Source organism: Aphis gossypii, chromosome 2, assembly GCF_020184175.1.
Source record: "Aphis gossypii isolate Hap1 chromosome 2, ASM2018417v2, whole genome shotgun sequence".
Classification (NCBI taxonomy): Eukaryota; Metazoa; Arthropoda; class Insecta; order Hemiptera; family Aphididae; genus Aphis; species Aphis gossypii.
Genome location: NC_065531.1, coordinates 76,239,286 through 76,267,075, shown reverse-complemented (window position 1 = coordinate 76,267,075; position 27,790 = coordinate 76,239,286). Strand labels below are relative to the sequence as shown.

The window sequence follows — 27,790 nt, the reverse complement described above, 5'->3', positions numbered from 1 at the left end:
TTTATTTTTGTGAATATGGTGAAAAAACTAAACTAAACTAGTTTTTGATGCCGATTTAACAATTACACGTTATACTTTATCTACAGAGTGATATTTTAATGGTAAAATGTATAATACGTCATAAATTATATCACTTAATGTTTTTTTATATCAAGACACTGAAAAAAAATACCAAGTATAATAACAAAATGTAAGTAGTATCAAAATTAGTTAATGAAATCAGTGATCTAGGTGTATTTTTTAATAAAAACGATTAAAAATAAATTGGTAATATTAATAATAATCATATTTTTTTTTTTCATGTGATGCATAAATAATACTAAATAGGTTGGTACTCACACACCCATTTATCTTAAATTATGGTTTACTGAAAATATTATGGTATTTTATTTTATTAACACTACAGTTTTTAATATTTCGTGCTTTTAAATAAATTTATTGGTACCCTAACACTCAAAAAGTAATGTATAATTTTTTTTTCATTAATTAAAATTTACAACTTTTTAAAATATTCTCATTATGCTTGGTAACTTATAGCATTCTCACATAACTTCGTGGTTTATACATTTGTATACAATTTTTGCATTGACATTGTAGTTCGTTAAGTTTTGAGTAAGTGTATTTAAAAATACTAAAATTAAATTGTAATTTAATTTTCCAACATTTCGTCCTGATTAGGTTTTTTTTACATTATCTCATGTAAAAAAAATGCAAATTTCCCACCTTAAATTAAAACTACCATAGCTTCCCTTCCTTCGTACGTACTAACGCACCTTATTGGCTGATGATAATGTAATTTCTTGTTTACGGCCCCGTGCTTTTCACTACTGCAAAACACTCTGTTGGACGCCTCTGTATTTGTTTTGTTAATCCTCACACGTTCCTTCTATATAAGTTCTAGCAGAGTATAGTGGGGGCTTTGCGTGTGACTCATTCGATTTATCGTTAATGACTGCGGCGATGAAAACAACTATTCCTTTGGTTCACGCACCCTATCCAATATTTAATATTACGCAGTACTGTGGCCCTTCTTTTGGAGTTAACGGTGACCCATGGTTATAATAACTTTAGATAACCGTACAATTATATTTCATCTAATTTGGTTTCACTTTGTAGTTTAATTAATTTATATTGTACTAGATGTGTACGAAGGTATAATATTAAATTAAATGTATTTCGAATTATTCAGTAAAAATATTTTTTAAATAGTTCACTCATTGAATTACTTAGGTTAATGTCTTGATATTTGTCTCTTAATGATCAGTGTATGGTATGTGATATTAGTGACAATCACAAATAAGTGTTGACGCTAAAGTAAATACATACTTTTTAAAATTTTTCTTTTAATATTTTGGTCTTATTAATTGGCATGATTGTTATTGACTATTGTATTTATTATTTTGTTTAATTTGAGCGGAATTTGTATAATTCTCATAAAGATATGTCTTTTTTTGTCTGTAATCACTTTTGGATCATTAAAAATGATTCGATTTTTTACGTGGTTTTTGTGAGAAAATTGAATCTGTTTGGTATTTTATGGGAGCAAAAAATGTTTTAAAAAAAAAAAAAACTCGTAACGTTGTTTTATATGATCATATATAAATATAACATATTAAGATAATATTTGTTCAGAAACTAAGGTTTATGATAATTGCTTACATATTTTTTTTTTGAGCTAGATGGTGTCATGTATGGATTTGATTGTAACGACTAATAGGCTATGGCAATTAAGTATTGGCGGTGTCGGAATGCTTCAATTTATTTCATTATTCTTGTGTGTCATCATTAATGTGTTACATTAAAAACACATTACATTTTAGTTAATTTTTGTACATTTTAAAAACATGGTATGAAGTACCCATGTATTTGATTATCACTCTAGGTAACGTTAATGCATAAAAATGTAGTATTTTACTTTTTTTTTTATTAGTTTTGGAGCTTTTATTTTAATGAAAACTTATATTTTTTATATCATAATCTGATGAAAAATATTTTTAAAACATTTTTATCTATGCATATTGAATTTTATAGTTTATTTTTTTATATGTGGGCATTTAAATTGTATAAGTTGAGTGCTTTGGTAGAAAGTAGAATTTAATTATGAAATTGTTGTGCACTTCTTTACTCAATGTCCTATCTTCACTTTAATTGCTTATTAATTAAAAATACATTCTTATGATATGCGATTACTCATAAATATAATCAAAAATAGTCTGAAGTAAGAGATTAAAAATATGTAATCCTATTTAAAATAAAAACCTAAAAAAATCTCTTAAAAAAAAATTAGGTTTTTAAATAAATGTACCTACATCAAATTACACCAGATTATGTTTTCCTCAAAATACTGAGGAAATTGGTGTTATTGCTTGAATAATGCTTCACGTTATGTATAGGTACAAGGTATATAATTTATATTTAGGCGTTGCTGTTTATTTTCTTTTTGGATAAATTTAAGATAAAATGCTGTAAAATATAAATATATTTGCTAAAAATGTTCTAGCAATCAAGATTTATTTGTTTTTCGTTTGTAATATATATTATATTTTAGACTTCCGAGTTCATTTATACATAATGTAATACATATAAATGATTTATATACTAAAAATGTCACGTGACCTAGTTACTTTAAACTATAAATATACAGTTTATTTCATATATATATATATATATACATTTCTATTACATTTTTTTTATTATTACATTTTATGTTAAGTTATATTTAAAAAAATCTTTTCTGTTCAAGACAACTAAATATATTGGAAATAATTGGAAAGTTTAAAGTATTATTATTATGAAGATGTTATTATGTATGATTACTGATCCGAATTAAACTGAAAAAATAAAATCGGGAGTGATCTTATAACGGTTATGAATTCATGAAGATGAAAAAAAAAAGAATGCAATAATTTTCGTGTTCAGATGGGTAAAGAGAAAATCAAGGAAGCTGAATTAATAAAATAAAAATTGAACAGAATGAATGCTTTCTGGGCAGAGGCGTGGAGTATAAGGGTAGAAAAAAACGCGAGAAATGATTAAATATATAAACAAAACGTTGCCATTGATTTTTAATAAGTCTGACTCAAACACATAAAACAATAAAATTAGTCCGAATATTTATTTATAAAACAATCAAAGTTATATGCAAAATTATATGCAAAATTACTCTTTTAATAGTAAACACTCATTATTTTAAAAAACATTTATATTTCTAAAAATCATATTTTCAGAAATCCTAGATAATATATGTAAATCATAAGATCTTATACATACTTTTATTTTTATTTGATTCACCTTGACGATTTTTATTGAAATCCATATTATCTATAATATTATTGTAATTCATTTGATGTTTCGAAGTAGAATATTCTTATAAATATGTTGATGTATAAATATACGTCAAAAATATTAAATATAGGTGGTAGGTAGTAATCAAGTAAGTCAACCTAAGCATTAAAGTCTTAGAATAAGAGAAGTGTTAAAAGGGGTACTTTAGTAAAAATTTTGAAGTACTTCTCTCATCTAAACATTAAATGTTAATACTAATAAAAACTAACTGTTTGATCGATAATATATTTATGTATACATATATATTTATTTATTTAATAAATAAACATTAAAAAAAAAATTCTGCTGCAGCTTATATAACTAAAAATATAGATTGAAATTTAAAATTTAAGAGTTGACATTGGGATTGCAAACAAAACCTAATTTTTTATAGAATTGAATGAACATAACATTAAAAAAAAAAAAAAATATTTTTTTTCAAACTTATCATGTTTCTAAATTATTTCATTAAGTTTAACATAATAAAAACATTATAGTCTAATATAGTTAGAACTTTTGGTTATTGATATTATGATTTATTTTTTTATTAAAAATGTTTTATTGTAATGTTTACAATTTTGTACTCGGGTTCTTATAAATATATAAGCTTATATTATGAAAATATGATTATTATAATTTATACGTATATTATAATTTTAGTAATGAGCTGTCGTCAAAAAAAAATTAGTTCATTTTAAATTAAATATTACTTTTGCATTTGAAAGATAAAAGGGATCAAATAAATGTTATACTGAATAACATGTTGTGCTTGTCCATATATTATGTATTGGCATTATAAGCCAAATAATAATGAAGGGAAATTTATTATTTTCAAAATATTTAGATGGGTACATAATATATTATTAATTATACCGGGAAATCTGGTTTTGGCATTCTTATTATGTGCATTGTGTGTTATTAAAGTAAACATGAAATGTTCATGCATATTATTATATTCTAGTTGTTATTGAACATTTCAAATTAGCTATAATATGTTGAATGAGTTTTGTTTATTTGTAGTATCATCATTTTAAAATCTATAGGGAGTAATATATTGGTTTTCCACTGTATTTTAGTCAAAATTTTTTTTCGGTAAATACTTTTTGGAAAATAGACAGTAAAAATGCAAAAATGTTTCATGTAGTACCTAGGAATATACTAGGAATTGAATGCAGTTGATACTTCAAAGGGTCATTCTTTAATTTCTATTAGAGTTTTTTTAAAAAATCAAGAAATGTAGGAAAAAAACCGGGTAAAAATGTACATAGGCTAGTATGATTGTAACTAAATTGTCTAAAACCTTACCTTTTATTTGGGAAATCGAATTTTGTTCAAAATCCTTTATCGAATGCAAATCGATAAATCCTTTATCACTGCTTAAATTAATTTAATTTAATTTTTAAATAATGTTTATGTATAATAGTTATGTAAGTAAAAATAGTAAATGATAATATTTTTGATAAAATTATTCTGTAAACATAAATATTATCTATTGTACAATAAATAATAAGTAGCAACGACATTTGGATGATAGTTAATAATATTCAAACTTAATACTTCTAAAAAAAATAAAAAAAAATAAAAGAATGGGTTTAATTTTACATATTTACTGATATATTAATTAATAATATAAAAAATTTTGATTTTGAGTTTAGATGGTAAATCGACCCAAAGTTAAAGTTTCAAACAGAATCTTATTCATAAATAATAAAACAAAATAAAAATAAATAGTTCCAGTATTACGATAAATATTACTTATTATACCTAAAAATAAATTTTACTTTGGATGAAATAAACCCCAAAATTCACTTGTATGACGCCTAAAAATATTCTTATTCAAAATCTTAATACGCAGTGCTAATGTTTAATATCGTGTTTTAACTTAACCTATTTGTAAATGTTTGATTGAGCGTGTCATGAATATTTAGTTTTTTTTTTGCGTTATGCGGTGTATCGTGTGTGTATAAAAAATATGAAGACAATGCACGCCCCCCAACCTCTGTTGTATTCAACGTTAAACGTCAGTATATAATTAAATATTTTAAGAGTTTATTTATGTGCATTATATTATTCATTTATACCAAAGATATTTAAACTCAGTGGTGTATGAACTTACGACGTAGAGGCACATTTTACAATTCTGCTGTTGTGTGTGTATGTGTTGGGGGGGGGGGAGAGTTGTTGTAAAATTCTAACGAGAAAACGCTGTTCTGCAGCCCCAGCTATAGGCACGGCTGCTTTCGTCGTCGTCGTCGTCGTCGTTGTTGGTGTATTGATTGTTAGTTTTTGCCTACGACTGGGGTCGGTGGGTGTGGTGTAGTGTATAGCGTAGTACCACTGTGCTTTCGTGTCGGTTAATGCGTATACGATACCCGAAACTGTTCCTCCGTCCTCTGGGACTTTTGAAAAAAAATATTCGTCACAGTCGCTATCGGAACCTGACACCAGGCCGACCCTATCTGGTTACCGCGGTATAGGTGAGGTCAGTTCCGGGGCACGTGCGGTCACAACAGTAAGGGTAATCACCGAAGCTATTATTATGCTACTAGCGTTACGTTACAGGTGTGTGTGTGTGTGTGTGTGGTGTGTGTGTGTGTGTATGTGTATGGGTTTGGGTTGGTGTGGGTGAGTGGGTGTGGGCGTGGGCGTGTGTGTTAATTAGTCTAGCTGCTAGCACAATGCATACATGCGCGCGCACACGCGCGTGTGTGATTACATGTCAAATGATGACCAATGTGACCACCACTGATGTCTACCCCCTTTTCACGCTTCCTCGGCACAATGAAGTAAATTGACCGAGTAACAACGAATGACGTTTTATTATTTGCGTTTTCACATCTAACTGCGTGATTATACTACCATAGCTATATAAGCATTTTCCTCAATCTATCATAAAATCGATTTTATATTTTATAATATTTACAAATGTACAATGGGGGTTATAAAGTAATATAAACTCTTGAAGAAAAAAAGGGATTACCTTCAACAAACAGTATTACATATAACGTGAATATAAGGTTGCGGTTGTATTGTTGAAGGTATGTGCTTCAATCATTTTTTATCCGTTTTTTAATTTATATAAATATAATATTATATTGTAGCTTATAGCAGATCCATTGCAGGGCTATTGAAGTTATTATTTTTATCCTTATTGATTTCGTTGTATTTTATTTTTTTTGTTAATAAACTGTCTTATTTTTATAATTTAAATACTGAAAAATATATTGAATCCAAAAATTGAGAATACATTTTATAAGCCTAGAAAAAATCGTAGCTAACCAATACGCGAGTTTAGAAGTTAAAATCAATATTTACTTTTTTTTTTCACCCAGGTGTTTAATATATGATTATATGATTATTTTTATTTTACTATTTTGTATAAACAAATATAAATATATGTGTTAGCATTACTATTATATTCTTTATTTGCTTTCGGTTGTATTTTGCGTAAAATAAAATAATAACAATAATAGTTATTATTATTATACAAAATCAGTGATGATGTTGAGATAATAATTTTGATTTTGACTGCAAATAAGCGTATACGAATAACTATTATAAGTCTTGTAGTTTTTGACTGTCATTATTCCGCTTAGAATAATTATTCATCAGTGATACTCATCATTAGTTTATTATTCTAAAGAAAGATTGGTTGCAACCTTAGTCCTTAATAGAAAAACAATATTACCATTTATGATACTATACAAATAATAATTATGGTTTATATGATCGGTGTTAGTTCTAGTGTATTTGTCACTCAGAGCTAATATAAGTTTACCGTCTCTTATAAATTTCTCTTCCGTCTAGATCCAGTACGGATGATGATATTAGAATAATTGAAGGATAATGGTTGTATAAAACGAATAACGAATACTTGTACTTTGTATACAAAATACTTTGTATTTAAAAAATTATAATTATTTGAAAAGTATTTTAGTAGATTCTCTAATATTTTTATATTTTTATAAAAACTATTTAAAATGTTATTTGAAGTTATTTTACTTTTTTTTTTGTTTAAAATTTAACTTAGGTCTTGCTTAAGTATTTTTTTGAAGTATTTGATATACATATATTAAATATACTACATTTATACTCACTATAAACAATATTTTTGTTGGAAAACTATTCTTTTAGAAATAATTTTGAAAGTTAAGTATTACAAACAATTTTAATACTTTTTTGTTAACTTGTACAATATATTTATGTATATACTCGTACAATAGTATCTATATATTGTTATTATTTAAGTCCCAATGACTTCATATTTGAACATACGGCAATAATAAACATAAAAAACTGTAGGTATTTTTTATTTTATGTAATATAATCAATATAATTTGTATGATCGACAGAAATAAAAAGTTTCATGTTAAAATAGTATTAGTAAAAAATATTTAAAATGTATTATGCTACTATATTTAATTCATGTTAGGTGTTAATTTTTTATGAAATATAACATATGAATAATGCAAATCCTAACATAATTGCATGTTAATAATAATATCTTCAAGTAAAACTTAAATTATCTTTATAACGTGAATAACCTTTTTAATATTATTTGTATATATATACATGCATATATTATTTTCAAATACGTACACCATTTTATTTTTTGTTTTCAAATTGTTCTCGGCGACCATATTATATTTTGAATTCTTTCTGTTTACGACCATGACTGAGGAGGAGGTGGATCTTTTCCCTATCGTTGGCACATTTCTGAGAAGCACATAAATTACGGTTCATGTCTCCTACCACCAACTGGCACACAAGCTGAGAAATTACGAGATTTAAATACGATCTTGGCCGGCACATTTCGCATCATCATGCGCATAATTTAACGTCAGACGCATATCGTACAAGACAAAATTATATCTCTAACCTTCTCTTCCTACCCTATAACCGTTTTCTTGTTGCACATTACCACACCCGGTCATCATTCAAACCCCTTTGTGATTCCAGCAGCTTATACAATATACATATAGTAATACATTATTTTATTTTTTCAACTTTCCTTTGTTCCTTGTATTTCCCATTTAAATATATGCATTCTCCCTTAGACGAATGTATCAAATCATCATGTCCGATTATTCTAAAACATACCTACGAAACGTCACGAATTGTTAGCCAATTACATAAATTTTAGTTTATAAGTTCTTAATAAAACAGCTAATATGTACACAGAAAAAATCGCATATTAATAATAAAAACTAGTAGTTATTTATGTTTTTAAAGAAATTCCTAGTATTAAAGTTATAAAAATATAAAACATCTAACATCTGCTATAATCAATAACAGTAAAGAATGAATAAATATACAATCGTGAAAATTCGTATTATGTTTTTAATTTATTTTTTATTTGTTTTAGGTAATATTTTAATTTATTTATTTTGATTAAATACGTGTAATTTTTAGGGTTTCTTGTGGTATTTTAATAAAGAAATATAAATTTTTAAAGTTTATTATTCAATGTATACTATTTTACCAAATATTATATTTGTTAAATGTTTAGTAGAATTTAAAAGAATTCTAGTATCATGCACGCATTGGTTATGAAAAGTATCGGATATTTTTTTTTTTGACACTAAAAATTATACAAATAAAATATTAAACTTCCAAATATATATTATAGTATATTATTGTGAATCCGTTTCAATTGAGAATTCATTTGAATAAATAATGTATATTATATAAAATTCATTAATTTTAGTAAAATATAATATTTAAACATACCTATTTGTTTAGGGAAGACAGTTGTGGTATTAAATTATTATATTTTGTATGATATTCGCTAACCCATTAAGATAATAAGTATAAAAACTCTATATTAACAATACTCCAATGAATGCTGTAGCTTTTATTTGTTCGCTCACACTATTTTAAAATAATTACAATGATTTAATAAAATATTAAAAATATTTTGTGCACATTTTATTTTATATTTTATTACTACTAAGTACGAGAAATTTGATTTTATAAAAACTTAACGTTTTATTATTATTTATTTAATATATAAATACAAAATTTGCAAAATATATTATAGTCTTAAGATTTAAATTATTTTACTTAAATCAAATTTCATCACTATATTGTTCAATTTTGTGTTATAGTTGGAAATAATAATTGATAAGTAGTTTTTATATTATTATTCGAATAGTATTAAGTATAATATTCTTATTTTTGTGTTCTGGTTCATTCCTTAAAGGTTTTGACTTGCAAAGTGAATATACTTGAGGATTATAATTTATAATGTACTGCAGGATTGCTTATATGATGTTTCGGCGGTGATAGACCGATAGACCACTGTCGACTTTACATTTCAACTTTACTCCGGTGATTCCAACTTGGAAAGACCACTCAAAACTCTTCTTGTTACACCCGACGTTGAGAGTAAAGTGTCAGCTTACAGAAAGTTATTAATCATTATCCCTTTCATAAAACTCTTCGTATAGGTCCACTTTGATGTGATTTGAATTTGAAAACAACGGTAGTTATCGGTCCTGTGTGTCATTACTGTATTTAAATTTCCCACTGTTATTATTATTTTTTTTTATTGAGTAATTTGAATTAGTTTAACGGCTTACATTTTTATTTTGATTTGTAGGGACTAGTAAAATACAACTAGCATGCTTTTCTAAAATTCGAGTTGAACATTCTTTATAGACTCATAAAATAAATAACAGTGAGGTGTATCAATCATATTCATCTAACGGATCGAGTAGATAGAGTTATCGTTCTAAGTCTTATATAATACAAATTGAATGTTGATGTAAGTAGGCTTTATGTTATGTGATATATTCAAATGGAGTAAACTATAACAATAGGTATTACTAAAAATCTTGTCTTTTGCTAATTTCAGAAAAACTGATATTTTGTAGCTGGTCTATCAAATCAGTTAAACTATGCGTTAATAACCATAACAAGGAATTTTTTGAATGTCCTTTATTGCAATGTAATTAGAAATATGACTCACGCAATTTGTTTTTTACGATTAACTTATCATTAATTTTAATTTTAACTTTCAATTTTTTTTTAATAAGTTGTTATTAATTGAATTTACCTATCAAATATATATTTTTTATTTAATTGTTATTTTCAATTGTGTGTCAATATTATGTAACATGCAGTTATTTTAATTTGCACATATTTTCGTTATTGCATTTTTAACGAATTTCACGTGAATAATTTGTTGGCTATTGGACTGTGGGTGGGTTACGTAATATAGAGAGTGAAAATAAAATAAAACGATACATAATATATCTACTGTATAGCCGTATTATAGGGTTGGACGTTACCGTTATTGATTTAAGAGAAAAGTTTAGTATTGCTGGAGATAGAAGTGCAGGAAATGGTGGGAAGTGGGGGAAAAATATGTGAGCGTTAGGTTATCGGCGGATATTAAAATAGTTAGCACGTGAAAAAAAATGTGTCTGAAGGCCCGGAAGTTCCGTGAAGTTGTGTGAGTATATGTGAACGTGTAAAATATTGACAATAACGGAGGAGGTCACGCAACTTCCGAGTGATACGATGCTATCGTATCATTTAATATTCACTACCGATTTACATGTATAAAAAGCAAATATCGAATGAGCAAGGAAAAGGAATTATGTATTCTATTGAATTTCACAGGGTCAACAGTATAATATCGCAGGTGTTGACAGGTTCCATCACTGTTGTTGGTTATATAAAATGTATTATGTAAAATATCCGAAGATGAATTTTTAGTGCTATGTATACAAATCGTTATTCACGACACAATTTATTTTTATTTTTTCTGATGGTCTTTGTTGTTCTACTCGTTTGTTTTATTAATTATTGTTCATAAATACCCGATAGATTATTTATTATCGTAATTTTATATAATAAGTACCTTTATAACACAAGTCACTCGCTTTATAAAAGAAATGACACTCAATTGTATAATTATAATTATCTTCACGTATGTATTTTACTAAAATATACATAAATTAAGAAGTCATATACAATTTTAAATACTCAGTATAATAAAAATACTTGGTTTCTTGTATCTACAGATGCATTTTGAGGTACCAAACTTAACATTATTTTAGGTATAAAGATTCAATTAATTTATAAGTTTAGGAACATTTGGTGTTATAAAAGAATAAAAATATATCTCAGCATGTAACATTTTTCATAAGGTTCTATAATTTGTTCGGACTTATTTGAACATCTTTTCTAAGACAATATTATACTAGGTATTTAAATATGTTTTGTAGTCATCCCCTGGATGAGTGAATTGAAAACAATAACTTGGGATCGTTTACTTTTTACAGCTTTTAAACTATGTATTATTTTATTTTTTTACTGATTGTAAATCAGGTATTTAATTTTTCTTTAAAGTCATGTTTTTTTTGTTTGGCTAATGTATTGTTATCATTGTGAAGTAATTGTGTTTGTCTTATATTAACTTTATTTTCACGTTTAAAACTCTGTTATAAATAATGGCACAGGGACAAAATTAAATTGCTGTTTACCGCTGTATGTTTACTTAGTATTTTCGATGAAAACGGTTTACCTTATCTTTTGCTCGTTTATCCGTTGTGTATGATTATGTACGAGTGGAATTCTTATTTTTCTCATATAGTCGACAATAAAATCTTCCATATTGAATTTATATCTACGTTTTAAAGCTTTCTTGTTGTTTATTTTGTACATAAGTATCAAGAAGCAAAATTAATTTCATGTTCTTTTTTTTTATTAATACAAAGCTTAAATATATTATTTAGAGACGAAAACGTGCATTAATACCTATTGTTTGATAAATAATTTAAAAAAAACATGGAACCAAATAATAGTGTTTATGCCAATATATTCTTTATTTGTACATTAAGTAGGTATTTGATATTATGTATACACTACATTCATATAATTTTTGAATATATGAACAAGACCAATAGTACACTGCTCAAGCTATTGTTATGTGTTTGTTTTTTGGTACAAAATTCTAGAGTAGTTGGAGGATTTAAAAGGCGACGCTATTTTGTTGAATTCCGTTGGGAGAATTTGCACGGTTTGGAAGGGATCAACGTAGCACTATGCAGGTATACGATTATTTGGATATTTCTATGCCTACTATTTCTGTTGTTCCGATGTCATATTTCTTATTTAGACATATAGTTTATATACCTAGTTTATGTGTACTTAATAGTACGATGCACCGATTGTTCGTGTAACTGACTTAAAGGAATATATTTTTTTTTTCACATACTTAATGTCAAGAAAGTACAAATACATTTTTTTTTTAATAATTTTTTGTTTATTTATTGTACTTATGAAACCATGAAATCATTTTTCAATATACTAGGTAAATTAAACGTATGGTATATCGTAAATTGAAATAAAATAAAGTGCCTTCGTATTTTAAATCAATGAGATTTGTATTTTAATTCAACTTTAGATTTTATTATTGTTGTATATATAGTTGTAAGTTATTGAAATGTGTTAGTTTATATTATTAATCTGGTTGTGAAAACAAAATGTAATATCATGATATTTTTATTACATACCTATAATACTTAATATTTAAAAATTAAATTAATGAGATTTTAATTGTATTGTTTTAAATTTTAATTCAATTAATTTGTTTGATTAATTTGATTAATATCAAATTTCAATATTAGCCTTTTGCACTAACGGTGATTGCAATTATATTTTGTAATCTTCCATTGTACTTATTGATTTAATACACTGTATTCCTTGTTGATTTTGACTCTGAAATTGACAAATCACTAGGATTTTTAGCAATAATTATGGCTTGTTCTTTTTTGCTGTTCACAAATGCTGCATATACTAGCCAACTAGGGTGGTTATAAAGTGATAGAAAAGTTGATCAGTGTATAGGGTGTAAATTCGCAGTGTTTTTTCTGGTTCTGTTTCTGCCACTGCTTGAAATTCGTGAATCTCCAGTCCATTTCCACTCTTATCCAACTAGTCCATTGACGTGTGGTATGTGTCAACACGAAAAAGCAATTACCGTAGTAATCTGTCAGTACAGCCGCGCGAGTAGAACGGAGCGTCACTGTTATTTGGCGTAATTCGAAGTACTCTAATCCTTAATTTCTTCGTTTATTTCGGTCGCGTAGTGTTAGAGTAAATTATGTGATGTAAAAACGGTCAAATTCATACCAAAAATTTGAAAATATAACGCAAGGTTCTTTGTAAGTTCACCGAATTATATAAAAAAAAATTCTATCGGATGTCAATAATAATTGTTTTTGAGCATTTGAAGTTCAAATGTCTTTGGAATTTTATTCACTGGTAAAATAACTATCATAGTTATCTATGGATGATTGATTTTTAAAAAATATTTTGACTTTTTTGAACTATTTATAGCATAATAATTTTAATATATATATATATATATATATATATAATTATTTATAAATAGGTTTATATAAATATACATATATTCATATTATTTCGTTAGTTTAAACAATTAACATTATATTTACAATCAGCCCACAGTGAGCTTCAAGATTATATTAGGTTATTATTTAATTTCCTTTATGAAGTTGACAACGTCGATACTTGATTGGAGGTCAGATTGTAATGCTTATCCTAATATATGTGGTATTTGGTGTTTGTTTTTTGAGTCTTTGAACTTTAAGCATTAAGTTAGGATAAACAATTCCACAAATATTATGTCACATATACTAACAGGGGGTGTTTCTTGCTACGAGGTGGTTATGTTTTATAAATATATGCTTTATATTTTATATTTATTATATTTTTATACAGATATTATATTATTTGGCTTAGTAGTTGATATAAGTTTTCATCAAATATTTAATTGGATATTGAACGTATATTTTATTTATTACTAATATTGAATATCATCATGAAAGCTATAAAACTGCCATTGTATATATTATTATTTTATTTAATACTCAAGCTATTTTTATTAGCTTAGTACTTTTAAAAAATATTCCTTCTATATATGTTTTCAAGCTGTTTTTAATATATAGGTATAATAGTCCGATCAGTTAAGTTGTTTGTGTGTGTATTTTAACTCTCGAGGTCATCTAATTGTATTGAAATATAATTATTAATGATAAGTGATTATTAGAGTTCGAAACTTACAAGAGATAAAACACGCAAAATATACATGAAAAAATGTTAAATATTCAAAATTCCGAAAAAACATCTTTTTAAATTGAAAAACATATATTATTTTAAAAAATACTATGAATTGTCAATGGTGTATAAAACATTTATCTGCAACGAATAAATAATAAATAGTATTACGATAAGTTAAATCTATAGCGTATAGATGATAAGATAATATTTTGACATCTTTGCATGATGTAGATTAAGTGCACATCGCATTGTTGTCGTAAAATAAATATTCGTCTATGATGGTGATAATAAATAACTACATAAAATATTGTTTTGTTTTTGTTTTGAAAATCAATAAAATATGTACTTTTTCTCTACAATTGACTAAATATGGAAAATTTTATAATATTATAATTATTATTATAATATACATTTTAAATTTTTGATTTTTAATTTATACCTACCTAATTGTATTGTTCAGATTTCTGTAGAAAATATAAAACAATATGCATTTACTAAAACGTCCGAGTATTAGTTTTATCTATTTACATTCACTACTTGGATTAAAATATTGATACTTATTCATAAATAATAACGATATATCGAATGACAAATTAAATGTTACTTTAAAATCTGAATGATTGTAAATAATATTATTTGAGTCTAAAGAATACAACAATATGTGTATTTTGGATTTTATTTATTGCGTGAAAGTATGATGTTGTCGCACTCAATTTTTGCCTTCTTGAAATACGAAACGAGAATGCTGTTTTTGACGTTATCCGTTGTTTCATTATCTTTGAGTGCTGACGAGCTGTATCCACTCAATGTTTTATTTCTGCAGAAAATGATATTCTCGAGCCCAGGGGAGTATTCTTCTCTAGTGTTTTACAAATGAGATATTAACACATGTTCATTGCTCATTAAGCATTTAATGGCGTAAAAATGTATAATCAAATAAATTTAATTGTATACTTACTACCAATTAATAACTTTATTTAAATAACGTTATTTGATATTAATGCCACGGTAAATAATAAACTTCATTTCTAATATATTTTTTGTTTTTGTTTACAGGTAAGTTTCATGTTCGTATGTAATTTAACTTAAGAGAATGTTGTTTCCACAAAAGGTAGAAGTATTAAAATACTGTAAATATTAATTCGTAAAATAACTCGTATGTAGTTTGAACTATTAAGTTTTTAGTAATGTTTTTTAATTTAAATTAATTTTCGAAGATAATAATTTGGATAAAATAAAAACTCGTCATTGAGATTAATTTTTAAGATAGGTGTAGTACCAACCTATATCGAAATGCTGGCTAGTTGTATAACCTATTTTCGATACAGTTTTGTTTAAATTTTTTTTTTTTTTGATTATACGATTTAACTATTAAAGAGAATGATTACTATTCACTGTTTTATAAACAATTTTCTTGTATTTTTACTCTAAGTGGGTGGTTAAAAAAAGGGATGACCTATATTTAAACTATTATATTTGTATCTTATGGTAACGTGATGTATTTTTTTTTAAACTATTTGTTAGAATTTTAAACTTATATTTTTAAGATTCGAGTTCTAGTAACTTAAGCGCAATTTTCTTATTTACTTGGATATTTTATAAGATTTTGTTCTCTTACTAAAATTTTAATACTTTTTCTGCTTTAAAATAAACATTTTTGTAATTTTGTTCAGTGTTTAGATGTTTAGAGGTTCACTAAAAATATTCTTCTATACTGCAATATATTTCAATATTTGTAATTTATTACTAACAACGATAGTCTCTTTCCAAGGATAACTCATAATAAACTTATAAACTCATAATAAATATTAAAAAGTCGTAGTTGGTACATTTTAAAAAGAAAAATTATGTGCGTGTACCGCAAAATGTAGCAATAAGTAACCATTATTGTCCTTGTGAAAGCTATTCACGATAAATATCGATTAAGAAGTATGTGTGTATAATTATAATTTTTTATCCATTAAAAATAATATTTATATATGCGTAGTACTTATACTATTTAATAGTATTATTTAGATAATCTACAAACAATAAACATATATTTTTATCACTCTCTTACTCTCAACTTAGGTAGTATTAAGTCGAAATCTAAAGGATTTGCCATTTAAAATATTTCGGAGATATTTTACTTCTATATTTTTTTCCTCGGGCCATAATATTACAGTCCATGCGTAAAATGAGACATCCTAAGTGGTATACAAAACACTGCCTTGTAAATGACATATAATCGGATTTATACATTATAGAACGTACAGAATTACGACTGTGTAACGATTTTATACTATTTCTTTGTTTTTCTTCTTTTCATTTGCTTCTTATCTTTCTCAATCTTAAATAATAATAGATTATACTTTTGATAGCATTGTTAACTTTTTCAAAAATCTCCTGTGAGTATAAAATTCTTAGTTTATCTATTCGATATAATTATTTTGCCTTAAACTTAAGTTTTGTAATGAAATATTTTAGTTCAACTAGTACATTTTGTTATAAATATTTCCAAACATTACTCTAAAATGTAACATGTTTCATCTTTTAAATTTCCTGGAATTATTTCTTTGGTAGTGTAATTTTTAGTTTGTGTTATTAAAGTACTTCAAAATACTTTGGTCACAGTATGTGTATTGTGTGCTATGTAGGAACCTATATACCTACAAAACTTATTGTAAATATTAAATATGAACTTTAAATAATATGTTCGTTTATTACAACGTGGTAGTTTTGTTTTAAGTTTTGTAATTAATGATTAATGAATGCTATAAAACTATCATTATTATAACGAGATAATTATTATTATATATATTTTTATTTTAAACGTTATAGTATAACTTTGTTATTTTTGTGAAAGCATTTTGTATTAACTTAAATTGATTCTTTGTGTCATTCCTTTTAATGTAAAATACTTCAGTAAATATTTCAAATTTAACATTAAAACTTATTACTGAGTTGAATAAATATCATAAATATTGTTTTATATATTTTGGCAGGTAGGTGTAATATGTATTGTAAGATTTTTGTGTGAATATATTATAGTATAATATTGTATAATTTCAATCATCTAACTTTATGCACTGATAATTGAATCTATTTTCAAATGTAAAATAACACTTCGGAAAAATATCTAATATTTAATTAAGATACAAATTTAATCAGATTCAATAAGTTTAAATTTGATGATTAGATAGATATGCTTTTATATTATATTTGATTATGTACTATTTTTTAATTTAAATATTACAATAGAGTACATGCAAACCTAGATCTTTTATATTGTTCCAAAAAAATATACAGACATTCATATATTATGTACATTGTATATACTAACGGGAATTAACAACAAGTTTTATTTATCCAGAATCTCGGTGTAAGCGGATGTGTGACAAATGATAAACACTTTATAGCATCAGTCAGAACTCACGTCGTAATACCACGAGCTGAGGGTTTGGTGGATTTCCTATTGTACCGAAACATACTGCGATGCGGGTTTGTTGTGTGAATTAAATGCTATATTCATAGTTGTTGTGTATAAGAAGAGAGAGTGCAGGCGACGAAGCAAGACGAACTAGTCGGTATGAGTTAGGAAGAGAAACGAGCGTAACTCATATTATTATAATAAGATTCCTCCGGGGATAAAGCAACCGACCGACGGAAATCTCATCCACCGTTTCCATAAATAATTTATTATTTTGGATATACACGGCGGCGATGGTGGCCAGAAATATGGCATAACGTTGGCGGTTATAAATCATTTTAAAATGTCGCTGTGAAGCCAAAACGGAAAACCGTTATCAAATATTTGTACAGCAGAGAGAGATAGAGAAAGAGGAGACAGTGCCGTAGTTGTGTATATCGTTACTCGGGTGTGGTTAGGATGAAGGGTGTTGTGATGTGGAGCGAAGGGAAAGAAAGGGATGTTTGCATTGGAGACGTGCCCACAACGATGGATAATATTAGGGGAAATTAAATATTTGGTATGGCCTGTAATCCGATACAATAAGGTAAGGTAGATACTGGCAAAAACTGGAGTTTCGTTCATTGTTTGTGTATATTTTATACTCATTTATACTTAAACTTAATGCTTGACACCATCTAGATAGTATATTACCATTGTTCGCATCATGTTTATTCTTTTAATGGTATTCAAGTTTGGATTAAAAAAAATAATAAAATAATAACAAATAGTTGTTAAAATTATATTTTTTTATCACAAAAAAATTGTTTCGAATATTGTTCCATGTGCTTGATATATCTTGGTTTTTAAAAATATATAATAATATATGTATCTATTTATCAGGCGAGTGGACGTGAACTATTTTGATAACTAAATAATATACTTTGAAAGTTGATGATTTTTTTAAGTTTGAACTATATATTATCTATTTATATATTGTTGAACATAAAAATTAAGTAAAATAGATGAACAATTGAGTAAATTAGCTATCCACTACTTATAGATTAAAAAAAAAAAAATGTAGTGTTATTTCGTAGTAATATTATTTGTACTTGTTTATATTTTCAATTTGTTGTAACAATTACAATTATATAGTTTCCCAGTTATAAGATGTGTATTTTCATCCCTTATTTTGAAGATAGTTATTTTAATAATCCCTATTCTATAGAATGAAAACTGAATAGTGTTTGCATATGATTATGATCGATAGGTTAATAAAATTTAAGTTATAATTTTTCCAGTATCTTTTTTAAGTTTTATATAAAAGATCATTGACTAAAAAATGAAACAAAAAAAATTAATTTTTAATAATGACATAATTTAGAACTATAGATTGGCACCGAGTTTTGGCAGCCGTTTTGTTTATTTTCATTATTATTATTTTTTTTTTCATTTTTGAAGACCAAATTTTCACCAACAACACCCATTTATGATGTCCCCTTCCCTTCTATTGAACGCTATGGACTTGAGCCAGACTTTTTCTCTGTGTAGAATTTCTCATCTTAACAACCTTTATAGTCTTATTGAATAAATATTTATAATAATTGATGGGACTAATCAAAGCACATACACTTTATTTATTATTTAAGTAATTATAATGTCAGCTATAGAAGTGTTCGGTAATTTTGAAAATTTCAATATGACCAATTTTAATGATGGATGAAAATTAACACGGTTTATTGATCCGACAAAATATAAAACAAATTCTAAGATAATTACATAGAAACTAAATATGAGATAAAAGACAACTATATTGGGTCTGTTTGAAAACAAAGCTAAGCGATTTCACTACGATAAAAAGCCACTGCGAACAACGTCCGGAGAATTGGTGGGCCGACAAATAAATAAAATATAAATAAATCTCGGGGCGACAATAAAGTAATACTGGGATGAGGATAAAAAGAGAGGGAGAAGCGATATCCTCTCCCCCGGGAATATCCGGGCGCCATTAACCCTCTACCCCCCTGTCCATAAGCCAGCTTTCTACGAATTCCTCGCCCTCAGTTAAATTGCCCGGTCCATTCTGCGCAGCTCGCCACCTAAAAACGTTTTTTTCTCTCTTTTGCATATACTTTTAAGACACCATCTTCAGCCCTTCAAAGCGCTTATAGAACTGAAAGTTTTACGAGTTAATGAGTACAGTAGAGTGCTTTGACATTGGACCAAAGTAAAAAAAAAAAAATAATAATGCTAGTGAGTGCGAACTCTGGTCGTGTCAAAATAATAAAACAGTTTGCGTTTGCTATCCTAAAATTTTGTTACCCTTATCTTAATTAGTGCACGTAGTATATTATAAGTTAATGTATCACATATTTCATTTAAGATTTCACTAGATACAAGTATAGTTACGTGGGACGTTTTCAAATTAATATCGCTCGTTGTTTGTTAATAATCTAGATTCTAAACTTTCTAAACATGATGCTATTTTTATGTTTATATATTAACTTATGAAACGATTCATTGTTTTAGTTAAAATAAGTTGAAAAAAATATTATTCTCACATATATACCTTTTATTTACATATGAAATTAAATGTGTTTCTCGGAAAGAACCATTACTACAATAAAATAGTATATATGTACATGCATATACGTAATACATAGTCAAAACTAATCATAATGAAAAATAAAATGCCACCAATATGATTAATTATGTTATTTAATATTATATTATTATTCAGTTTCATGAATAAAATTGTTATTTTATTATATGAAACGCAAGGCCAAATTGTGGTGATATCCGATATGCAGGATATTATATTATACCGATTTTGATAAATTTATACCTAAATAAAAATTGTTATAACAAGAGGGGGCAATGTTTATTCATATTAAGTTAGTACTGGTGATGAAATTTAACTATATTTATATAAAATTTCAATTTACAATCGTATGTATTTCTTTATATAGTTTTTATGTACAATTTATGTTACCCATGAATGTATCGATAATGTTGACATTGCCCAAAGTTAAACATAATAAAACATCGTCAGAGTAATGCTGTACATGGGAATATTGTTAAGTTTCCCCAGAGATTGGTTATTTCCCGAAACATATATACTTAAATTAATGCGCTATGGTATGAAACAGGTTATGATGATTTGAAATTTTGGAAAATGGATGTAGTAATAATTTTACATCGTTTTATAGTTGATGATTTTGTTTTCAATATTTCGACTAAAAACGGTTTTGTGAAATTTTAATAGATGTCGTTTAAACAAAAAACTATAAAAATATTTCATGTGATACATAACAATATGTAGTATATGATATATTATTAAATGAGGTAAACATGTTGACTGTCATTAGAAACAAACACTTATCGTTGGTTGAAAAAACCATTCGTAGACTTAAACGGTTTGACAATGTTATCAATGAACGGGATGAAAAATATATTGCTTTAATGACTGTTGGCGCTGAAGAAATTCGTTATTTCGTTTTCTCTGACTAATATTATATTATCCATAAATCTCTCATTACAATAGTTCGTTTAAGTAGAAATCGGATTGAATATGTAATTAATATAATTCAGCATTACAAAAATATCAATAATAAGGCTATACTATTGTATTTAAAATTACTTTGTAAAAAAAAATACTACACGTATTCAGCGTATTTAATTTAGACATTTTTTTGATACATCTTTATCACGTAATTATTTTATCATAATATAAACGCATTCTAATTGCAAATCATTCAGCTTTTTTATAATTTGAATATTACGATCTTAAGTAATTTACAGTTTATATTTTTGGGTTATTTAATGTAACGCATCAATAACACATATTCTCCATCCACATTTGCAACTAATAATTTCTGAGTTTCAAATCTCTTTTTAATTTTATATTAATTTTGTTTGCTCTTTCTTGTCGTTATTTCTGAAATTAACTTAAACATGTATAATTTGTATATTGTTTGCGATTCTTTAACGACTCCTATAGGCAAACTGCTGCAACCACTGATAAGCAATCGTTTTGCATTAGACACTTCCTTTTTACCACGGATTACAGTTCTCCCTCTTCCATCAGTTCGTTACTATGCTGTTTACCAGACATTGTAAACTTTTATGGCTTCTGAAACAATTTCATTTCCTACCCTCGAAAATAAAATACAATGCAATTCTCCTTTTCTGGGGAGCATAACTTATGGTAAACAAATGGTTGATTGAAATTATCGTTGTCAACTGATATACTTTATTTAATTGTTTTAGATACCAATTACATATGTTTACTAAGGTTGTAATTTTATGAAATTGTCCATCTATCGAATAATATGAATTGGTGATATTTATTTTAATTTTAATAAGTTTATTGATACATAATTCTAATGGAAACAATACATATAGGTACCTATCAATTATATACCCAAATTCAATATATTACTTTACATTAATATGTATATACTTTTCATAAAACAAAGTCCTTATTTAAATTCCATGATTATATGTTTTGGTGAATATTTTTTTTTTTGTTTTTAACTTGATTTTAATTTAAATAACAATTAAAAGCTATTATTATGTATGGATAATATATTGAATATTATAGATGTTAAATTTTTGAACTGATACTATCTCAAATATATATATATTTTTTTGTTATTTAACCTAAGAAATTTGTAAGTACCTAATTATATTTATAAAACCACTGAAGTCGATATGTTGTACCTACTTACAGTTAGTTTCAAATACACAGTTTTTGGGTGATTAAAATATAACATAATAGTATAAAAATTAAATATTAACTTCTGCCATTTTATATCGTGGATATGTCGTGTATTTTTATTTCTCGTAAAACTACATAGTCTGTGTTTTGTTCATTGCCAATGACTTCAAGTAAAATGTGATGAACAAGATAAATAATTATCGTGTTTGCTGTATTGCGTCTAATATAGTTTAAACTAGATTACTTTGTTGTGTGTCTGAAAGCTAATTACATTAATTGCATACGGTTATTAATCTACGCATGTGTTAGAGCAAGCTAATCAAATTATACAATGAGATACGTCAGGGTTGAACCTGGTAGGTGGGTAAATAAAAATCCATAAAAGGTAACATTAGCTAATTCACTCACCGTGGAATTGTCGGTACATGGTTTTGGGAAACCAATGATTCTAATGTAGTGGTCAGTCAGTAAGTTTAAAAAGAAAGTATTATTTTCAATTTGCGATTTAATTGTATTTGTTTTTGTTAAGTTAAATAAATCATATAATATAATTATATACAGTTATTTCTGTACTATTTAAAGTTGTTTTTTTTTTTTTTTTTAGTAAATGTAAATCATTAAAAATGTATCAATATTCAGCGTCTTATACTAAATCGCCTTTCTTTACACTCATTTTAATTATAATATAATGGTAAATATTGTACATTTATTGTTCTCAATCAGTGAGTTGGATTGAGAACGATGAATAGACCCATGCTCATGGTATACAATAAATCCATTACTAAACTAATCGTCTTTTAAAAGGAAGTCTAAAGAGAAATTATTTAAGTTTTAAATATTGAATTGCTGTTGAAATAGAGTTCATCGGCCGGTTAGTGGCCGTTTCCACACCCTAGAAACCGATGTTAATGGAGAATTTATAGACATTAAATTCGTCAGATTTAGGGTGGAAGAAAAAAGGAAGGGAAAATGATTTATATTCCAGTAAATACAGTAGTCTGGGTTCGTTCAGAAGCTTTTAGAGAGTTAAGTCTCGTCTTTGCTACTGGCTACTACTATTGGTGAATGAAATCAACCGAGTGTGAACATATTTTAAAAGAACAGCCGTAATTCACTTAAATGGCCTGGTTGTGTTTACTTTTAACATGACGGGGTGTGTGAACTTCACAGCAGTAGGGTTATTGTTATTGGCTACCAGCAATGATGTTGGTCATCGTTGTCAAGGTTAGTGGTTTTTCATATATATTTCCACTCATGGATTCCATAATATAAAAATGTATAGTTGAAAATTTTATATTTCTACTATTATTCGTTATTATTTTGTATTTCATTTGTGCTTTTTATCTACAAACAAAACATGAATTAAAAATGCACTGTGATCTACCTTATAGTGTAGTATAACAATAAGTATACATTTGTTTATGTGTATATTTCATATATTTGATTATATTGATCTTTGGTCGTTTAATTAACATAGTATAAAAAATATTTTTGAACATAATATGTACTAAAATTTAGTTAATTCGTATTATTACATACCTATGTTATTAATATTAGTATAAAAATTAAAAATAGTTTAATAATTATAGTAAAAAAAGAATTGTATCTTACTGCATATAGAGATTATAACTAAAATACATTATCACTACCGTAATATAAAAACCCAAAATATTTTAAAATGTATACCTTGTATAGAGTTGAGAGAATACGCATTAGCGTTTATTTTTTTTAATAAATATTTACTGAAAATTTAAAGTTTGAACGATAATTAGGAAAAGTATTAAGATTTGTGTGTATATTCATCTATATACAATAGTCAACTAGAGACCACTATTTATGTTAAATATTGAAGTACATTTTCTGCTTCAATACATGATGGTAAGCATATAGAATATAACACAATGTTGAAAATATAATTCAATCCGCTTATTTAATAGAGAAAAACCATTGAACTATGTACAACTTACAATCGTTTTGTCGTTTTAGTTTTAAATTAAATTCATATTATTTATATTTTTCAACTGATAACTTGCTGATTTTTTTTTTTGTGCATTATTATAGTTTACAAGTATCTATTCTAATATCAACGAATTTTCTTACATACGTATTATTATTTTTCTATTCATATATTCATATTATCTTTGGTATATTTTGTATGGTGTTAACTCTTAGTTCTTATACAATTACATACCCATCTTCTTTGAAATACAAAGAACACCTTATTATTTGAAATAATTATAGAAGTATATAATCGAAATTATATTTATGTTCATATTATATAGTGTAATTTATATGACATAAATAATCATAGACAATTGGCTTTCTACCTATATTTTATTCTTATTATTTATTTCTATTGGAATTTATGCACCAATTTGTATCAAAAGCGTAAAGAACTTTGAGATAAGCGTTTGAACTTAGATCGATTATCTAACGTTTAATTGTTTACTGCGCTATTTATTGTGCTCAATTTTCTCCGATTAAGTGCTGAGACACTATTATAAATAATATTGAACGCAAGCTATGTAATAAAAATAAAACGGTTAAGAGCAATAAAACGTAATAAATAATATGATGATAGTACGATACGTAAGATCGTAGAGCGGTGAGAGTATATAATGTGTATCACTTTAACCTGTCTTTGGTATGCACAACGCAACTTACCTATTTTTTGACTTACTTAAAATAAGCTAAACAATATAAAGTTTTTATGAATACAATAATATTTGTTCCACATAATGATAGTTAATAATACACGAGTACTATTTTTTTAAAAGTATATATATATGTAATATGTACTATTTGTATAAATTATTGACATACATTTTATCTATGATAAATATTTTATATTTTTCGTATAATATTGACTATTGTATTTATTAATTTATCATTAAAGTTTTGCATTAGTGAAAAAATGACACATTTTAGTTGACATACTTTTATAATTTAAACATATTTTGTTGCTTAAACTTTCTAACTTTATTCAATCCAACCCTTTTCATCCAATGTCACTAAACACCGTAAACCTTTAGACTGCCTCGATGATACGGGCACCTTTATCAAACTATATAATATATTGGTACCTGCGTAGTTGACGTGAAATTAAACACTGACTTGACACTTCGACGCTAAAAATATTACAATTAGCTAGGAAGACCAAATATTAATTTTAAATTTAACTTTTAGTGATCAAATAAAATAGTTTTAAAAACATATGAGCTCTATTTAAATTGTTACCTTATTATTTATTTATTTTTTTAATTTATATATGTGCTAAGTACTTGGTAGAAATAACCATATTTTTTTCATTTAAATATATTAGATAAAAAATTAACGATGGACGATCTCGTCTTTTTTATTTTTAATATATTTACAATAAATTGTTGTAGTTTCTTACAATATTAAACGTTCAGTTGTTCGTCATAGAACTCAGTTTTTAAACTTAGAATCATCAAGACATTATTAAACCAACGTTCCGTCTATTTTGAAGCCTCGGTTGTACTGTATTGTTGTGTGAAACCTATTATATAACTAATTAATTTAATGATAACATATAGTAGCTCACTTATTGTCTTGTCTGAAAATTTATTCAATGAATATTTAATGTGTTTATGATATTCATAATTTTTTATTCTTCAATTATACACATAAAAGATTCAACTTCTGGGTCATTAATCTACATAATTTGTTTTCGCGTCAATGTATTAATAATCGTCACTTGGATATTATTAACGTGCTAATATTATGTTTCTATCTGTTTCCAATGTGTCCATATTTACTTTACTGTATTATTGTATAACATAATATAACATATTTGAATCTATAATTTCTTCAATCTTATTCTTCTACGGGATATCTCCAGTTTTAACATACTGTTACTTGATAATGAGAATACTATACTTAATGGTCAGTATTCTAAGATAAATGTTTTTTAAATAAAAATTAACTCAATGTTATAAATTGCAATGAGTAGTTGACTAAATTACCAATTACCAATAACTGATAATAACAAAAGAATGCATTCGTTATAATTGTAATTTAGTAATGGCAAGTAAAATAATTTTAAAATAGATTTCGCTGGTTTATCGAGTTATCAATTCAGTCATTTTATTATTTATCTAAACAATTTTGTTTTAATACTAGAAACGTTTTATAAACTATACATTTTTAACATGAATTATTAAATTTTAATTTCGTGAAAAACACTTATTGGAACAACGGACTTTATAACATACAGAACAGTTTATGTTCTGGTCAAACCGAGATAATTGTTGTTATAATTATTGAACAGTGCGATTACGAGTATTTAAAATTGTTTAAAATATTAAAAAAATAAAAATGGCTAATTTATTTTTTATATTTTATTATTATTCACAGTTTTAAAAGAGTTATATAGGATAAAATTTATATTTAGTATCTACAATGTCTATTACTTATCTATATCTGTATTTATTTGTATTTTATATTTATGCAATAAAAATGCATGAAATTTTAATAGAAGACCCGTTCATTTCACGGTTTTACTAATGTAGCATCTATATTCATCTAGAACAGATGCATATATGATAAATATCCCAACTGAAACCTTATGTTTTATTTTTATAATTTAGTGCATGAGTTAATAGAATTATGTTTATTTTTTTCTGTATGTTATTCCTTATCAAAAAAAAAAAACTTAAATTTTTATCTTTGAGTGTTTTTTTTGGTAGAAAGTTGAATCTAGTTGGTACTCCGGGGAATAAAAGTAAAAAAATAAATAAATAATTTTTAAAACAATTAAGAGAAAAGAATGAGAAAAACCAGTTTTCTACAATTTCTATTTTCTTATTTCATTGTAATTCAAGAAAATAATAATTTTGGCTGTTTTTGTGCTATTTAAATGTATTTTAAATTTAAAATTTAACACAAAAATCTTTTATTGTATACTAATTTATATATATTTAATGTATTATTATATAATTATACAATACAGTTTAAGATTTGTAATTATTTTATAATTCATATGGTAGGTACCTACATTACATATAAACTATAAAAGTACAATATAAATTGATGAATGTTTATTATTAATTATTATGACCAAGTAATTATGAATTAATCTTATGTAAAAACAAGTATAATAAATTAATAGTAAAAATTATTGTTATATATTATACATACAATATACAAATAATATGAATTTGAAATAATCACATTTTTCCACCTTGAAATTATTAAAAACGAAACACACCGTTTATTTTCTGTTGTCTATTGCTATTATCTAG

At 25.8% G+C, this 27,790-nt stretch overlaps 1 protein-coding gene across 4 annotated transcripts in view; it reads left to right on the top strand.

Moving 5' to 3' along the window:
• The window catches only part of LOC114132681 (semaphorin-1A), a 234,473-nt gene that overhangs the window by 131,579 nt on the left and 75,104 nt on the right, over nucleotides 1-27,790 (top strand). Inside the window, exon 1 of one of the 4 annotated variants that reach the window (XM_050202246.1) lies at nucleotides 14,748-14,752. The exons of the other annotated variants lie outside the window; for them this stretch is intronic. The gene's annotated coding sequence lies outside the window, so the exon portion shown is untranslated. Of the gene's footprint in view, nucleotides 1-14,747; nucleotides 14,753-27,790 lie in introns of those variants that run through there. 4 annotated transcript variants of the gene reach the window in all.